Source organism: Protopterus annectens, chromosome 1.part0 (assembly GCF_019279795.1).
Source record: "Protopterus annectens isolate FY-2018-M chromosome 1.part0, PAN1.0, whole genome shotgun sequence".
In the NCBI taxonomy this organism is placed as follows: domain Eukaryota; kingdom Metazoa; phylum Chordata; order Ceratodontiformes; family Protopteridae; genus Protopterus; species Protopterus annectens.
The window spans coordinates 1,118,482,631-1,118,500,812 of NC_056725.1; positions in this window are offsets into that span (position 1 = coordinate 1,118,482,631).

Here is an 18,182-nt window from a genome sequence, read left to right on the forward strand (position 1 = left end):
ATTCCTTTAACAGTTCCTGTTGCAGGCAATAGTTGTGTGAGCTCACATTCCCCACCCAGACACATGATAATGCCTGACATTCCTTCCAAGATGTAATCTGTTGAGACTATTATTAGCTTCAATGTGCATGCTTCAGTGAATGTCTGCTTGGCCTGTCGTTTCGCAGTCAGCAAAGACAATGCATAAGCATTAGGTACATCCCCAGTGTCTACGATGTAATTCACTGCCAGGGGAACAATTGTTTCACATGCCTCCTTCAGTGAATATTTACATGGCTTGACAGCCCCCCATCCAATCCATACACAAAATGTTGCATGAGTACTGTGCCTCCTTCAGTCATAAGCTGCATGATTTGCCCTAATCACCCCACCCCCATAAAACACTGGGTAGTGCATAAACAACATAAAATTTCCAGTGTCTGAGATCTAATCTGTTAACTGTCTGTAATTGCTTCACAGTGTCTGCTTCAGTCAACAGCTGCATGTCCTGCTAATTCCCTGCCACTTCCGTACACATCATATGTTAGAAGCAGACATAATGCAACACTAATCTATGTATAATGCAGTGGTACTGGCTAAGTCCTTCATAATGTCCACTGCACTCAGTGGCTGCATGGGCTGACATTGATTTCGTCCATCCACAAACACCAGTGGGAATGCAAAATGCAAAAATACCACATACCTCCACAGGTTGCAAGGTGTAATGCAATGCCAAGGGTCAGTTGCTTGACAGTGACTCCTTCAACTGACAGACATTGTCTGGCTCAACACTGCTCAGATCGCACAGCTCTTTCCCTCTCATGTCAACTTTTCTGGAAAGTTAAATATGTGCATCCTAGTGGCATTTATTTCAGTTTAAACATGCCATAGGAAACCATACTGCACTCCTCTCAGTGTCATCATGCCACAGAAAATCATATTGCATTCATTTCAATGTCAACATGCCACTATAACATCACACTAAAGTCATATTGACTATAGCCAAGTAACCTGGATTTTGATTAGTGACTCATGTGGCTGAGAAGGTAAGATAGATATGCCCATCCTGGGGGTGACATGCACTCAAGATACATTATCTTGGTTCAATTTCCCTGATGGAGAGCAGAGGTTAACAACCATGAGGTGCTTTACGAGGGTAGGTAGGGTGCCATTCTATCATCATTCCGTTATGAAGTAGAAGGCAGTTTAGTACTGACACCAACTGTATATTGTACCCTTGGGGTATTATGGGGTGCACACAGGGGTGCAGAAATAAAGAAAAAAACACTCCCTAGCCAGTATTATGGTGCTGTACAGGGATGCCTGGATCTCTTCACTGTCCCCAGCTAGCAGAACCAGTTTAGGTAGAAAAGAAAAGCTGGGCAGACTCAGTAACCAATGAGAAGCACCAGGAAGCATTCCTTGAACAGCTGTTACGGAGACAAAAAACAATGACCCCAAAAAAACAAACATACCACATTCATTTAATTGTCAACGTGCTGCAGTAAATTATATTATATCTAAGACACTAGCAGCTTCATAAGATACCAGTAGTACTGCATTCCTCCTAAGACAACAACAGAAAAGATAATTAAAATGTATCCTTACTCTTACAGAAAAGTCTTAAAAACATTCTGATTATTGAAACAAGAAGGCCACTTGTCTGCATGGTGCTACTCTAAGACACCTACAGCAGTACAAATTCCAGCCAATACAACAAATGCAAGTAAACAAATAATTTCTAATTTTGTTTGAAAAATGACTAGAAAATAAATTAAATGAATGAAGCCTACCTAGCAAGTGATAATATCTTGCACATCTTATGTCAATTGTTCTGACTAATAATTGAACTAATAAGACCTGATGCTCCAGACTAGGTCCTACAGACCACACGTACTCATCAACACATGGAAAAAAGAACAAAGTTAAGAAAGCACCTTATTTTTAGTGAATTGTACTTATACCTCTCAACTGTCCAGCTTTTCACAGAATGTCAGTATTTTTGCCTCACATTTTAAGTCTGTTCCACATAACACTTTATTTTTCTGATAAATCATGGGTAAATCACTGAGGATTGAAGTCAGAAAATAATGGCTGAAATTTTAATTTCAAACATCATACCCTTCAGAAAATTCATGTTAATGCAAAACATGTTATTCTAGCAACTTTCTAAGTTTGTAAGAGCAATATTTGAAACTTGCCCCTAATATAGGGCCTTTGCCCCCCCCCCCACTATTTATGGCTTTGTCCAGATTTCTTGCTCTATGAGGTTGAGAGGTATGATTGTACTTTAAATAAAAGTGCGGGTTAACCACTTGCAAATTTTAATATTTCTAGTACATTTCAAAACACTGAGGATCAAAGTCAGAAAAGGATAGAAATTTCAATTTCAAACATCATACCCTTCAGAAAATCCATGTTAATGCAAAGCCTGTTATTCTAGCAACTTTCTAAGTTTGTAAGAGCAATATTTAAAAATTGTCCTTAGTTCAGGTCCTTTGCCCCCCCCCCCCCCATTATTTATGGCTTTGTCCAGATTTCTTGCTCTAAGAGGTTGAGAGGTATGATTGTACTTTAAATAAAAGTGAGGGTTAACCACTTGCAAATTTTAATATTTCTAATACATTTAGACATTCATTCCACTCAGTAATGTAGAGATGCTCCTAACATATACAGCACAAAAAACTAAAGTGATTCCTTTTCAAAAAAAAAAAATCTTCAAAACTAGTAGTTGGAGATCTGAGAGCTGACATTTGTGTTCTTAGAAAGAAAGACTATTATAAACTGTTATACAGCTTTTTTTTATTTATCTGATTTCTTCCTCTAGCAAAGGTAATCACTATGAGGTGGCAGCACGTCGCTGAAAGGGCTGTCTTTGTCCGACACCTGGGTGAACATCATCAAAACATGCTGCATGATGAAGACAACTCAGGAAGTAAAAACTGGAGAGTACCTCAAGCTAAGGGACCAAAATGTGTTTGTAAAAGAATGAATTTTATTTATATTCCAATACAGGACAACTGGAAACATAAGGATGTGTATAATGGAAGGTCTGCTGAACATGGCCCTGGTCATGCATTCATGACATAGAAATGAATACAGGTGCAGCAAACATTTACACCCACCAAAGGCACAGTAAACATTTACACTTGGACTATGACAGAATTTCTAGCTTACAACTTTTAACTGCTATAATGCAGCATGTTACTATCTTCTGGAAAAATTACAGGCCAGCAAATGTGTACTGGTTGCAAGCAGACTTTCCTGACGGGTATGTGCTGCATGTAAATTTGCAGTGCATTCATACTTGCAATATATACATTTTTTTTTTTGCCAACAGGACTTAGTCAGCAGCACAACTTGGCTCTTTGTGTAAGTGCTGATTTGCTATTGTACAATATGGAAACACAGAGGGGCAGCAAGCATATTTTACAAAGTTGATCTCTGATATTTTGCTTTTTATGTTATGGTTGCTGAGAAGCAAGATATACAGCATTTTAAAATGTCAACATTTGATGACATAATCTTTAAAAAAGGTGTGGCAGAGTTTGTTAGCAGCATAGGTCCTGACTTCTGGCTGGTCTTTTGGCAACAGCAGTTTCTTCTTGTTTTTCCATGATACAGTACCCCTAGAGAGGGCAGGATTGGGAAGGGGTTATGATTTGTTATGTCTCCAGGCTTTACCTTGTTAAGTTCACCTGTAGGCTGACCAAGTCTTTTCAATTTTCTTTACTACCAGAATAAACTGTATGTTCACCTCATCTGCCTTCTACCTGGCTATGTAAGGGCATTCTTAAAAGAATTTTCTTATTTCCTTATTGACTTAATTTTGAGCCACCAACATCTTATTTTGCTCAGAAGCTTCAGTCTTTGGGTTGATAATGAATCATTGGCTCTGGTAAGGAGTTAAAGAGTTGAGTTATATTGTAAAAGGTTGCACAGGATGTTTCTTCTGTATTTTACAAATTCAGACACTGTGGTGGTGGTGCTGCGGTAGCGTTGTTGCCTCACAGTAAGACATTGTCCTGTTTGATTCTCAGCTAGACCGTCTTCTGTGTGGAGACATGCATGAATGGGCGTACCTTCGTTGAAGTTAGTGCATCATGGCTGGCATCTCGGCAAGTAAAAATCTGCTGCCAATTATTAGCGGACCGGAGTTCCGCTGTGGTGACCCCCTAACCGGGAAAAGCTGAAAGACACAACATTGGTCTTAATCCTCCTACAGGAAGTGAAGGCCTCAGACTTCATGGCCAAATTAGGGTCACAGTTTGACAACTTTCTGATAGGTTCATAGGTTCATAGGTAGGTACTAGGCTATCGGCCCTGGGGCCTATGCAAGCCCAGCCAAAAAGGTACCCTGGCTTTTGCCACCCAAGAAAATTATTTTCCTGTGCCACTGTCGAGCAGAGCCACAGAGGTGATCCCCGGGGTGAATTTCCTATTTCCCATCCAATCATCAAAATTTTTCTTGAAGAGTGCTAATGAGGAGCTTTGTTTGATATAGATAGGTAGTTTATTCCAGAGTATGGGAAGTCTCTGGGACAGGAATCTATCCCTCCGGCATGTTCTGTTTATTGTGGTGACAAGGTTTAGGTCCCTAGAGCATGTAGCTCGGAGGGATTGGGATTTCTTTAAGTGAAGCATGTCCAACAGCTCTGGGTTTGACATAGCTTTGTATGTTAGGCAGAGATCACCTCTGAGTAGGCAATATGCGATAGAGTAAAGCTGGAGTTTTTGAGACAGTCTGCGTAGGGCATCTGTTTGAGGCTGGTAATCCTGTTTGTAAGGTATTTCTGTGGCCTTTCCAGTTGTTGTAGATGTCTTGTGAGATACATACCAAAAGGGGCATTGTACTCTATAATGGGTTTAATGAGTGATGAGTAGAGGGGAACAATGACCTCTTTTTTTCTGGATGAGAAACCTTTTGTGATGAGATGTGCCATGTAGAAGGATTTCCTGACTACTGTGGTGATGTGATTATCAAAGGAGAGACTACTGTCCACCTGTGTCCCAAGGTCTCTTATCACACTTTCAGTGTTAAGTATACTACCGCCTATGTTGTAGTTCATGGGTACAGAGTTTTTACCAAAGGGGATGACAATGCACTTTTTGGCATTGAGCTTGAGGCTATGGCTTTGACACCAGGCATCTGTCTCAGTGAGGCCCTTTTGTAGGATGTCCACATCATTATGAGTTTCGATTATGGCTCCTAGTTTGCAGTCATCTACGAACTTCGATAGCCAAAGACCTTCTGTGTTAGCCTGTACTTCAGACAAGTAGATACCAAACAGGAGAGGACCCAGGACTGAACCCTGTGGTGCTCCACTTGTCACTGGTCTGAAGTCGGGTTTGGAGTCTGCTACTTTCACAGTGTGGGTTCTGTCAGTGAGCCAGTTGGCAACCCATCTTGTGACATATTTATGCCTAGTTTAGTGAGTTTATCTATAATTCCAGAGTGGGGAGTGGTGTTGAAAGCCTTGGCAAGATCTAGATAGGCTGTGTGAACCACCTTAGCTTTGTCAACGGCTTTGGTGACTGCTTCAAAGAAGTCTATCAGGTTTAGGAGACATGATCTGCCTTTTACAAACCAGAACTGGGTGGGATCCAGAGTTTTGAGATTACCAATGTCTTTGTTTATAAGTTCTTTGATGATACATTCCATGGCCTTGCAGACCAGGCTCATCAGGCTAATGGGGCGGTAGCTCCCGGGGTCCGTGGTGGCTCCCCCTTTGTGGAGTGGGATAACCGTTGCTGTGCTCCATTCAGCAGGCCCTGAGGTGAGGCCATGATTGAACATGGTACTTAGGTGGGGTGCCAATTCATTCGATAGTTCGTGTAGAATGCAGCCTGGGATTTTGTCTGGTCCCATGAATGCTATGTTCTTTGCTTTGGAGAGTGTAGTTTTTACCTGTGCAGCCGTGATTACAGGAACTTTGCATTCTTCCAGTATAGAGATGGGCTCTTTAGGGGGTGAGAGGGGGTAAAGTTAGCACTGAACCTATCTGCCAGGATGTTGGCAATATCAGTTGGGTCTGTATATTTAGTGCCATTGTGCTGTAACTCAGAGCAGATCTGAGTGTTGCCATTGAGATTCTTGACATAGCTATAGAATGCTTTGTGGTTGTCTTTAGAATCAGTGGCGATTTTGTTTTCGTAACTAGCTTTGGATGATTTTATCAGGGATCGCAGCTTCTTACTGAGGCTGACCAGGGAGCTCCTCCACTCGTGGGATTTTACTCTTTTTTGCAAGAGTTTCTTCCTTCTGTTGTACAGTTTGTTTATGGCCGGGGACCACCAGATTGGCTTCCTTTTTTGAGGATAACATCTTGGTTCTGTTTGGGATAGCACGATCCATGCACTCATGTAAGTGCTTATAAAGTGCAATAATGTAGGATTCAGTAGTCATAACTGTATTGTCCATCTGCATGGGTGTCATGAAGTTCACCACTTCTGTCTTAAGAAGTATGAAGTTGGCTTTGAAAAATTTTTTTACCATGGTTTTCTTAATGGGGGGTGGAAGCAGGATGTGGATATCTAGGGTAATTAGCTTATGGTCTGATCAGACCAATGAGGCGTTGACTTCAGGTGTGGAACACCGGTCACTCATATTGGTAATGACTAGATCTAGGATATTGTTGCCCCTGGTGGGGATGTGGATAAGTTGATCCAAGGCATTGGAGTTTATGAATTCCAGAAAGCGTTGAGCGAAGGAGTTGGTACATGAGTAGTTTTCCCAGTTAATGCTGGGGTAGTTGAAATCGCCCATTATTAGGGTGTTTGGTTGAACCCTAATATTTTCCAGTACATCAAGAAAAGAGGAGTGGGAATCCTGGGGCATGGTGGGTGGTCTGTAGCAAGCTACAATTTGGATTGCAGTTTTGCCCAGAGTTAGTTGCACTTGGATAACCTTGGCTGCATTATGCCTGGAGGTGTGGATATCCTTAATGAATATGGACACACCTCCACCTTTGGTGTTCCGGTCCAGGTTACATGGCCGAAAAGTGTGGTATGAGTTATAGCCTGGTAGTGCAGGCGTGCTCTCTGGAGTCTTGAACCAGGTCTCAGTCACTGCACAGATATCGATGTTCCCCATTTTAAAGAGTGCTTCGAGTGAGTGCATTTTGAGATTTAGACTTCTAGCATTGAGTAGCATCACCCTCAGTTTTTGCTTGCCTGTTCCTGTTACAGTGGTGAATTTGTCCTTTGAACCTTGCCTAAAAAAGGCACTATAGGGGCGGCAAGAACCTTAGCCAGTATCCGGAATCCCAGGGGTGACAGGTGCAGGCCATCTCTGGCAAAGCATTGTGGCCTGTCGACCATGTCATCCCAGGCAGACAGATACTGGATCCCTTTAGAATGGCACCAGAAGCTTAGCCAATTGTTGAAGTTGATCATTTTGTCCTTGTACTGCGGCATCATTCTGGGTGATGGCAGAATGCTACTCAGGGCTAGGGTCATACCTGCCTGGGCTACAAGATTGAAGAGCTCTTCCATGTCTCTTTTCATGTAGTCCAGGGAGGTACATCTCAGGTCGTTCACACCAACATGGACAATGACAGAGTCATATTTGTACTTGTTGTGGAGTGACCTGAGTGTATGGGTTATGTGGCGGATCCTGGCACCTGACAGGCAGCTGACAGTAACCTTCTCCTTGTTTACCTGGTGAGTGGGACATCAGTGTGCCTGACTATAGAGTCGCCTATGACTAGTGGGTTGGGTATGTTGTTTTGCCTTATTGGCTGTGGTTGAGTGGCACACTGAGTCTGCGGGCTATGTGTCATTTGGGTTGTGTTGGGGGGTGGAGGTTGCTTGCATTTCTGCTTTGGAGGTCTCTGTTGCTTGATCAGATTATTATTGAGAGCCTCTGCGAATGTTTTTGTGTTTCTATTCGTGGATTTTGGTGGTGTAGATTTAGTGAGACTATGTGATGAGTGTGATGTGGTGCAAGTGTTTACCTTCTCCTCTTGACTGTCAATTTCAGTCTTGATTGGAGAGAGCTTTACCTCCAGTTTGGCTAGATAAGTGCATCTCTCACAGGTTGTAGTGTTGGGTGGTACGAGGAGAGGGTTGTCTGTGTGCATGATGCAATTTCTACATTGCCCCAAGATGCCCAGATTCATCAGACAGACAGGAGAGAACACTGAGAGCTGACCCTTGGGCATGCCTGAATAAAAAAAACTATTTTCCTCTAGATAAGTGAGGAAAGTGAGTACAAGAGCCACTTCAGTCTGGAACTACCCCGTACAAACTCCCCACTCCTGAACTGTTGGGGGTAAGTTCCATTAGTCATATTATTCTGCCTACATTTACTTCTGTATTGCTTCAGTTCCTGTTGTAGGATGGGTTGATTCTCTTGATAACTCAGTCGATGACAATACTGATAATTGTCTTTGGCACTTGATGTACAAGAACCAAATCATATTCACCTAACTTCTATTAAAAGGCATGAGATTTGGTTTGACCAAGAGTTCTGTTTCATGTGAAGATATGGTTAAAATCTATAATATCTGTGGTGGCTTTTGGGTCTGTGATGTGACAGACTTGACCTGGACAAGAGTTATGTGTCATACCAGACTGACAACACTCTTAAGAAGGCAGCCTATTTCTCCATAGAGATCTATGCAGTTGTTAACCAAGCAGTGCTCTTTATTTGGTCAATGTGCTTTACAGTTCAGCCTACCTCTTTTCTCATCAAGCTTTGTCTCATCACAAATGTATGCCAGCTCATCTGCTTTTTACTGACAAAATTACTGCTCTCAGTTTATCTCCTGACTCCATGCGCTTCCTGACTCCATAGGCTTAAAGTTATCTTGAGTGCAGTTTACTCTTCAAACTGGATGGTATTTGATATTCCAGAATATGATGACCTCCTTTCTGTGATCACAGGTTTTCACCGTATGACTTGTTAGTTTCAGCTAACAGTACTTAATCATTCCTAAATAATGTAGTTTGTCAGTTGACTCAAGCGTTTTACTTCCACAAATGGTGTGATTAGGGAGAGTAAGAATTCTGACTCCCGACTGAAATGTCATCACCCAAAACGCTGAGTGCCAACAAGCCCAAAAAATCAAAATGCAGGACTAGAATGAATTTTGAACATCACTCTTCTCCTTTAAACTTCTTTTATGCAGGTGTGCAAGGCCTCCTCCACCCACCCTGAACTTATATATACTAACTCTGAGATCACCATACCTCAGAGAAAAGGGAATATTCTGACAAATGGCCATCTTGGACTTAGTATATAAAAGTTAGATTTTTGATCATTCAGCCTCCATGTCCTGAGACTCGCTCAAGTGAGATGTGACATTACAAATGGTTATCCTGGATGGCTGGCTTCCTGTCAGTTAATGCTGTTTTAGGCTTGCTTTGATGTTCTTAGCCCAATTATCTAACAGGTCTTAGTTTCCTTATCAAGGACAGGGATTATTTCTTTAGCCTTTAAAAAAGGCCTTTGTTACTACTATTTTCAAAAACATATTTTGACCCTGATATCTTTGACAACTACCACCATATCTCTAACCTTCCCTTTCTTGTTAATGTTATTGAGAAGGTCATCTGAATACAATGTTTGTCCTGTTTCACAGATACTATGCTCATGGGTCCATTTCAGTCTGAGTTTCACACACACTATACTAATGAGACTGACCTTCTTTGTGAACCCAGTGATCTCCTCATCGTTAAGAGCTAGGGATGTTATTCAGTACTGGACCTTCTGAATCTCTCAGCAGAATTTGACATTACTGACTCTGCTGTCCTGATAAAGTGCTTAAAATCCTATGGCCGCATTTCCTGTACAGTTTTAAAGTAGCTAGTTGATGCACTTACACCCTTTTTTCTTGCCATCTTGAGAGTGGAGTGACATGGGGCTTAATCTTGGGTCCCATTTTGTTTGCAGTGTTCATGCTTCCATTTGGAGATATAATAAAGGTGAAGAGAATATCATGTCACTTTTATACTGATGACCACACCTCTCCTTCCATCAAGAAAACATGGAAGTGTGCCTACACTTTTTGAAGACCTGAAAGCCAGTCATTCTCAGGCTAAATTGTAATCAAGTGAAACTAAATACGTCAGTAACTTAAGGCCATAGCTGTTCTGTTCCATTTCTCCCTGATCACACAATTTGTGGAAGTAAAAAAGACTGAGTTAGCTAACAACGTGTGTAATTTAGGAATGATCATGGGATGTTAGCTGAAATGTCAGGACAAAGTGTTTGCTGTTGATAATGCTTCCTGTTTGCATCTATGAAACATTTCCAGGATCAAACACTTATTTCTTGAAGCTGAGTTTTCAATAAGTGTTCAAGTTCTGGTTTCTTTTCGCCTTGACTACTGTAACACCCTGCAGCTAGAACTACCTGATACTCAGATTTACTGTTTGCAGCTGGTACAGATCTCTGTGGCTATGCTATCTACGTGTGCTTCCATATAGCAATATATTACGCCAGTCCTGTATAGCATCCTTCTACTACTTACTCAGTCTTGAACCAGCTTTAAAGTTTTGATATTAGTCTACTTATCCATGCACAGCTTGGATCCCTCTTACTCAAAGGAGCTCTCCGTGCCACATTTCCACTCCTGAGTTTTATGCTCAGTTTCTCATGGGCCTTCTGGTAGTTACTCAGGTGTGTGTGTCTAGAGACATCATGAATCTGCTTCTTGAAATCTAATACCTCTGTGACATCAGGAGTGGTCTACCTTGACCTGTTTCTATAAGATGTTTTAAATCTCCTTTGTCTGAACTTGCTTTTGATGGAATGGGATGACTCACTTAATTTTATCTGCTTTTATTTTATAACTAATAACATAACTTCATTAACTAATGTTAATATTTGAGTATACCACCTGCTTTTGGTTGATTTTACCCAATATTTAATGTTGTCTTTTATAGCTGGATCAGGCTTTTTCTGCCCAAATGTATCTATCCGCTTTGTGTGTTAATTCTTAGTTTTATTAATGTTTTATGCATTTTATGGCTCTGTTATATTCAGTGTTTTATTTTAAAGCACTTAAAATTGAAGTTGAAGTTGATTATGCATAGCAAGTGCTGTTCTGTAACCAGCATAAATGGGAAAGTGGTGTATAAAACACACTGATGCTGCATAAAAAGTGTTAATAAAATGTTGTGTTGTAATGTTTATTTCCTTTCCTCTGGTGTGTACAATAGTACAGTAAAGACAAAAATACTTTGTATATTATATATGAGTTGTACATGGATTAGGAAAACATATTATTCTGAGAGTAGCGCTGAAATTTTGCTTTGCACATCATGCTGATGGGAAAGGCACATGCAATATAACATAATTTTAAAATGAATACAGACAGCATCATCTGACACTGTACTGTTGAAAATAAAAATGGAGGATATTTACATTTTTAGCAACATAGCACTATTCTCTAGCAAAAGAAACACTTCCTTAATAGACAATAAGTAGGGAAGTCATAATATAGTATGTAAGAGACTATATTAAAGATGCAACTCTAAATTTTAAAGTTCTTGCTGTAATATTTATTTCCCTTCTTGTGTTTTGTGCTGCACACAATGACAATAACTCTGTGCAATGCATATTACTACACATTGGGGATGATTTTCTTGATTGAAAATGTGATTTTCCTTTGTACGGCCTAGTAATAGAAAAGTAACATGCATAAATTTAAAATAATTCCAGAGATCACCATTTGGTATTAGTACTACTGAATTAAAAAAACAGACTGCACACTCATTAGCAAGAAAGAAAACTTCTTGCCACCCATATGCAAAGAAAACTACAAAAGAAATCTTGCTGGCTCTAACAAACTGTACATCAACCATTCTAAAAATACTACAGAAAAAAAGTTTTACTGACCAATACGAAACAAAGTAAAGAAAAAAAGAAAGAAATATCCAATCAAAAATAGTTTACAGTACTGAATAACATTGTAATGCTTTGTCTTAAGGCCATTCAATACACTTTTAAGTATTAATAACTATACAAAACGAGAGTACCTAAAAAGGCATACACTGAAAAGTCCTAAATATTTACAACTCATAAATAAAAAAGGAGATTAAGCTGAAATATGGTGCTTCACATGCCTACACTTCACTAATGCATTTTCATGTGAGTGGATTTTGTTTGATTTGCTTATATTGTGGTTTTCTCAAAACTACATGCAATTGTATTATGTGAGTCAGTGGTGCATCCCAACCTTTTTTTTTCACTGTTTCTATTTTTTCCACTCTAGTATTGATATATTTATATGGGGGGGGGGGGCAGGGATGCCAAGTTCCTCATATAGGGGGTACATGGTGCTTGGTGCTTCTCCCCAGCAAAAAAAAAATACACACTTACACACACACACACACACACACACACACACACAAATATATATATATATATATATATATATATATATATATATATATATATGTACATATATATATATATATATATATATATGTACATACACACACATATACACACACACACACACACACAACGACACACACACTCGCACACACATACATACACACACACCACACACACACACACACACACACACACCTAAACACATATGTGTGTGTGTGTGTATTTACTTACTTTTATCAAACAGAACTAATATCTATTTGAATAACATCAAATAATTGATATTATGCTTGTCGACATGCTACTAAGCATGTGCCAGTGATTAATCTCAGTGCATGCAAAAACCTTAAGATAAAATTAAAAAGGAAACTGTACCTCCCAAACTCCTTGCTTATTATATATTCTAATTGTAAGATTGCACAGATGTCCTACTATATCACTATTGCAGTATTCTAAATATAAGAGATCTCCTGCCCAGGGCAGCCTAACAGTTGGCCTGTATATAAAAGCCTTGCTAATGCATTATGTTACACTTACACTTTCAGCACAGAATGTAGGGCATAAAAGGGACATACGGATGCATCTACTCAGAACTTCTTTGCTGCAAGTTTGAATGCTATTTTTGCTAGTTGGTCTGAACACCTTGCTGCTGTACTAAATACTTAGCTGCCAGATAAGTGACCCGTTGGGGTTGGGTTTTTTTTTTTTTTTTTTTTTGGTCTTCTATTTTATTTTGCTTCCTAGAGTTCAAGTCATCCAAGAAGGGAAAATGTCAGTGTGGGAGGCAGATTCCTCACAAGGATCATCATGAACAGTGTCATTTTTCTTTGGGTGCTTCCCACAACCATACCTCTTGTAGTCTCTGTAAGGCATTTGCACCACTCAGAAGCCATTTTGTCTTCCTTGGCCATTTATCTTGAAAACCAACAGCTTAAACAGTTAGCCCAAGGTACCATGGGATAATCCTTTGACCACGAGATACTCCTGCTAGTTAGAAGAAGGCCAAGAAGTTTCAGACAGATTCTTTAGCTGTCCAGATTCCAAGAGATGTCCATTTAGAAGTGGATAATAGCTCTGTAAGTCATTCAGAGTCTACATCAGATTCCTCCTCTGTGACCATGTTGGCGAATGGCATTGAACTGTCTTTTTGCATGACCTCTGAGGCTTTGCAGGCATCTGCTTCAAACATTCAGGAGGTACCATAGTTGATTATCTTGTGGGGTCCTAGAGGGATTCCACAGATATTGGTCAAGGAAGAAGTTCTGGGTTTTCTTATTGAATCTCTCCAAGGGTCGTAACCTCTGGTACTTGTTAGGGATGATGTCCCCTTCCAGGAAAAGACAAAAAATGAAGCATGTTTTAGTCAATCCTATGGCTCCTCAAAGAGAATGTCAAGAGTTTACTCAGGATTTGCTTTCTGCCTTGATGGCCCAAAAGCCTCCTCAAGAGACTTTCGTACCTGCTCCTCCTTGGACCTCTATCCATTCTAAATGGCTTAGGGAACCATATTCCTCAGATTAGGATTCAGTGTCTCATGAGAGGTCTTTGTCTTTGTCCTTTTCTTCACAGATCCCTTCACCTTTGGCTTATGGCTCAAATGAAGAGGGGTCTGTTAGCCTTGAGTCTCCTTTTGAGGAACTGTCTTTTGGGGACACAATTGCTAGGATGATGGAATACTTTATGTTGGATTCTTCTCAAGTGTCTAATATTAATAGAAAATCTTATGACTTGCTTCATGTGGATTCTCCTAAACCATCTGCAGTTCCTCCTGTGTTGGTTGCTTTGTTAGATACTTTCATTGCTGCTTACAAGTCTCCTGATTCTCAGCCACCTGACTCTAAGAAATCTGATAGGCTGTATAAGGTTCCTGAGGATTGATGTTTTTTATTTAGATGTCTTTCTGCTGATCCTGCTGTGGTGTCACTCTCTTCTGACAAACCTTCTAAGTTTCTGCCCTCTTCCAAACTTTGCCTTTTGATAAGGATAATAGGACAGTGGATATGATTGGTAATAAAGTTTGGACTGCTTCTACTTTGACCTTTAAGGTTGTTAATTACCAGACCCACATGACCAGGTATGCTCTGGCCTTGATTGCTCAGGTGTGTCAGGTTGTTTCTCACCTCCCTGATTCTGGAGTCAAACCCTCTGCCTTATCTAGTTTAGGTTCTGCTTTTCAAGTGGCTCGCCACCTTATTAAATGTAGCTATGAGGCTGCTGATGCCTCTTCCAGGCCTGCAACTTTTGGGTCTGGCATGAGGCACTATTCTTTTTAGCATCATCTCCAGTTACTGACTGAAGACGTTAAGGCCTAGTTGTTGGATAATCCTTTGGATAATAAGCATCTTTTTGAGATTGCTGATGCTGACATGTTTAAATCTCTTCAAGAGAAAGGCAAATCCTTGCAGGACTTTGAACATAATTTTGTCTCTTGTATCCCTAAGTTCCAGATGAATATCCTTCTGAATCTGCTTTTGTTCACAGGTAACCCTGTCTTGCTTCCAAGGGCAGGAAGGGTGGTAGGTGGTCCCCCTCTGCTAAGGCTTCTCAGATTTCTATTTCCCATAAGCCTCCTTTATCTGATAAGCTTGTGTTTCTTTGACAATTCATCCCCACCTTCCTTTAGACCAGATTCCTTTGTCCCTTCACCTTTCCCTTTGTCTTCCAAATTGGTGTCTCATCACTTCAGACTCTTGGGTTCTTTCTATCATATGTCAGGGTTACTTTATGGTATGGAAGTCTATCCCACCTTTTTCAGGTATTCCTTAACCTCTTTTAGAGCAACTTCCTCATTTCCCGGAGGTTCTAGGGTCCCTGGTGAATAAAGGAACCATTCAAGCTGGCGCCACTTCCCAAGTAGGAGAGGGTTTTTATTCCAGGATGTTCTTGGCTCCTTGAAAGGAGTGCACTTGGGGCCTATTCTGGATCTCTCCCAGCTCAACACCTTTCTCAAAGTCTCTTCTTTTCAGATGCTCACTCTTCAAACCTTGTTTCCTCTTTTACTACCCCATGATTTTCTGGTGTCTCTGGATATGAAAGATGCTTATCTTTATATGCCTATTCACCCTCTTTTCAGGAAGTTTTTACATTTCCCTGTGTCTTCCTTTCATTTTCAGTTGTCTGCTTTGCCCTTTGGCTTCTCTACTACCCCAAGAGTATTCACAAAATGCCTAGCTCTTCTGATTGCTTCCTACAGGCTCCAAGGCATTCAGATTTTTCCTTATCTAGATAACCTGTGGCTTCAGGTACCTTCTCCCAGTCACCTGTCACAGGATCCAGAATTCACCATCTCTGTTCTTCAAAGTCTGGGGTTCACTATCAACTTCCAAAAGTCCATCCTAACTCCCTCTCAGGATCATATGTATCTGAGATGGATAATTCAGATAGTGTCATTGTTGGCTTCTCTTCCACCTCTGAAAGTTTTGCCAGTGACAGCCTTATTTCAGTGTCTTTTTCCTCTGACTGCCATGCCAGTCAGGGAGTTTCTTCGGGCCCTGGGATTCATAGCATCTTCTATTCCAATGCTTCCTCTTGCCTTATTGCATATGCAGAAGCTTCAGTGGTATCTGAAGTCAGTTTGTCTGGCAGCATTTTCACCCTCTGGATTTCAGTGTACCTCTCCTTACCTTTTTAAAGAAGGAATTTGAGTGGTGGATTCTACAGTTCAGTCTCAGATTAGGCTGGGTCTTTCAGCTTCCAGTTCCTCCTCAAGAACTGTTTACCAATACCTCAGACATACAATGGGGAGCTTCTTTTGATCACCTGAAATTTCAGGGTCTCTGGCCTCCCCATCAGAAGTCAGACCATATCAACATCAAAGAGATGCACACTCTGATTTTGGCCCTTCAAGCTTTTCAACCCGTGTTCTGTCCAGACCCCTTGAATGTGTACACAGGCAACACTACAGTGATGTGATATGTTAACAAACAGGGAGGCACAGAATATTACCTCCTCTGCAGGATGGTTCTTAAGGCTTGGGAGGTGGCTTCAGAGCACAGTCTAATGGCAGACTCCCTGAACAGGTCCAAAACACAGGCTCAAGAGTGGATGCTTCACAGAGACATTTTCCATTAGTGGGGTATTCCTCAGGGAGATCTTTCTGCCTCCCTCTGAAAAGGCAGCTGTCTCCATTCTGTTCCAGAGTATCATGCCATCTGGCATGGAAGACAGATGCCCTTTCTGTTCCATGGAAGGGGATGTTTCTTTATGCTTTCCTTCCTTTTCCTCAGCTTTCAGGAGTACTGCAGAAGATTCAGCTGGACTCCTCAAAAATCTTGCAAGTGACTTCCTTTTGGTCAAGACAGCACTGATTCCCCTTATTAATGCATTTGGCCAGGGGCAATCACCACAAGTTATCTCACTGATTAGATCTCCTCATATAGGACAAGGGTGTTTTTATCTATCTTCACTTGTCCACTCCTCAACTGACACGGTGGGTGATATGGTTTTGATCCCTTTCAGGAACCTCATTTCTGAGGATGTGCTTAGAGTTTTACAGGAGGCAAGGAAACTCTCAAACAAAAATCTTGTATGTCTGAATGGAAAATATTTTCTGTCTTGTGCCATTCTTGTAACCAAGACCTTTTTTTTTCAATGGGGGTCCTTCTGGTCCTCTCTTATTTTTGTGAGTTGATCCAGTCTGGCCTAGCCTATTCTTCTGTGAAAGCCCATTTGTCATCCATTTCTGCTTGTCTACCCTTGAATCATACTTTGGCTTCTTCTTTTGAGGTGAAATAATTTCTTAAAGGCATCCTTGAAGAAAATCTATTCTTCCTCCTTAGGACCTTAATTTTGTTTTAAAAAAAATATCTCAGGCTCCTTTTGAGCCTACAGATTCTACTTCTTTGAAACATTGTACCTGGAAGACTGTTTTGTTGCTGGCTTTTACTTCTGTTCAGAGGTTTTCTAGGCCTTTATGCCCATTCCTCCTTTTTTGTTTTTTTACAGAGACAAGGTGTCCTATCATACTAATCCTTCTTTTGTGCCCAAGGTAGTAGATTAATTGTTCTCAAATCAGTTGGCACAACACTCTTTCTTTTTCCCTTCTCTTCACTCTGCTAGTGAGAGGGTTCTGCATACCTTGGATTTGCACAAACAGCTCAGGGACTCTTTGGATAAAACTATGGCCATTCATAAAGTCTGAGCAGGTCTTTATTTCCTTTCATCCCAAAACACTGGGTTTGGCTGTTTCTAAGCAAATCATCTCCTCCTGGAAATCTAGGGCCATTTCCTTTTGTTATACTTTTCACGTCAAATCTCTGTTTATTTCTGCTAGAGCTCATTCTGCTAGGGCTGTTGCATCTTCAGGTGCCTTCTTCAAGGGGTTGGACAGCAATTCCATTCTTGAAGCTGCTACTTGGTTTTCAGTGCATATCTTTACTAAGCATTATAAGTTGGATATGGTTTCTAGGGCCAGAGCAGGTTTTGCTGAAACCATTTTGTTTAGCCTTGTTGAGTCTTCCACCTCCTATTTTGTTTCTTCATCTTTTTTTACTCTGCCTTCTATGTAGAATACTGCAACAGTGATACAGAAGGACATAGTACAGTTTGGTAAAATTTTACCATAACAGTAGATCTCCTTCTCTTCACTGTTGCTGTATTCTCTCCCTCCCTCTAACCCCCTCTTGTTTATTCTGTTTTTTTTTTTCAGATTCCCTTCTGGCTGATGGTTTCCCCTTTTTCTTCTGAATGTTTTCCCTCTGGATGTGCATGGACTCCTTTGGCCTATGGAGACTGTCCTCTTCTGGGGCATTTCAGTTCTGGGTAGTTGTATCTGGATGTCTGTGCGGGGAACATAAATGTGATGTATGGCATATAAGATTGTTAGACTTTTGTATATTGGCCAAGGGTTGGGGTCCCTTGGA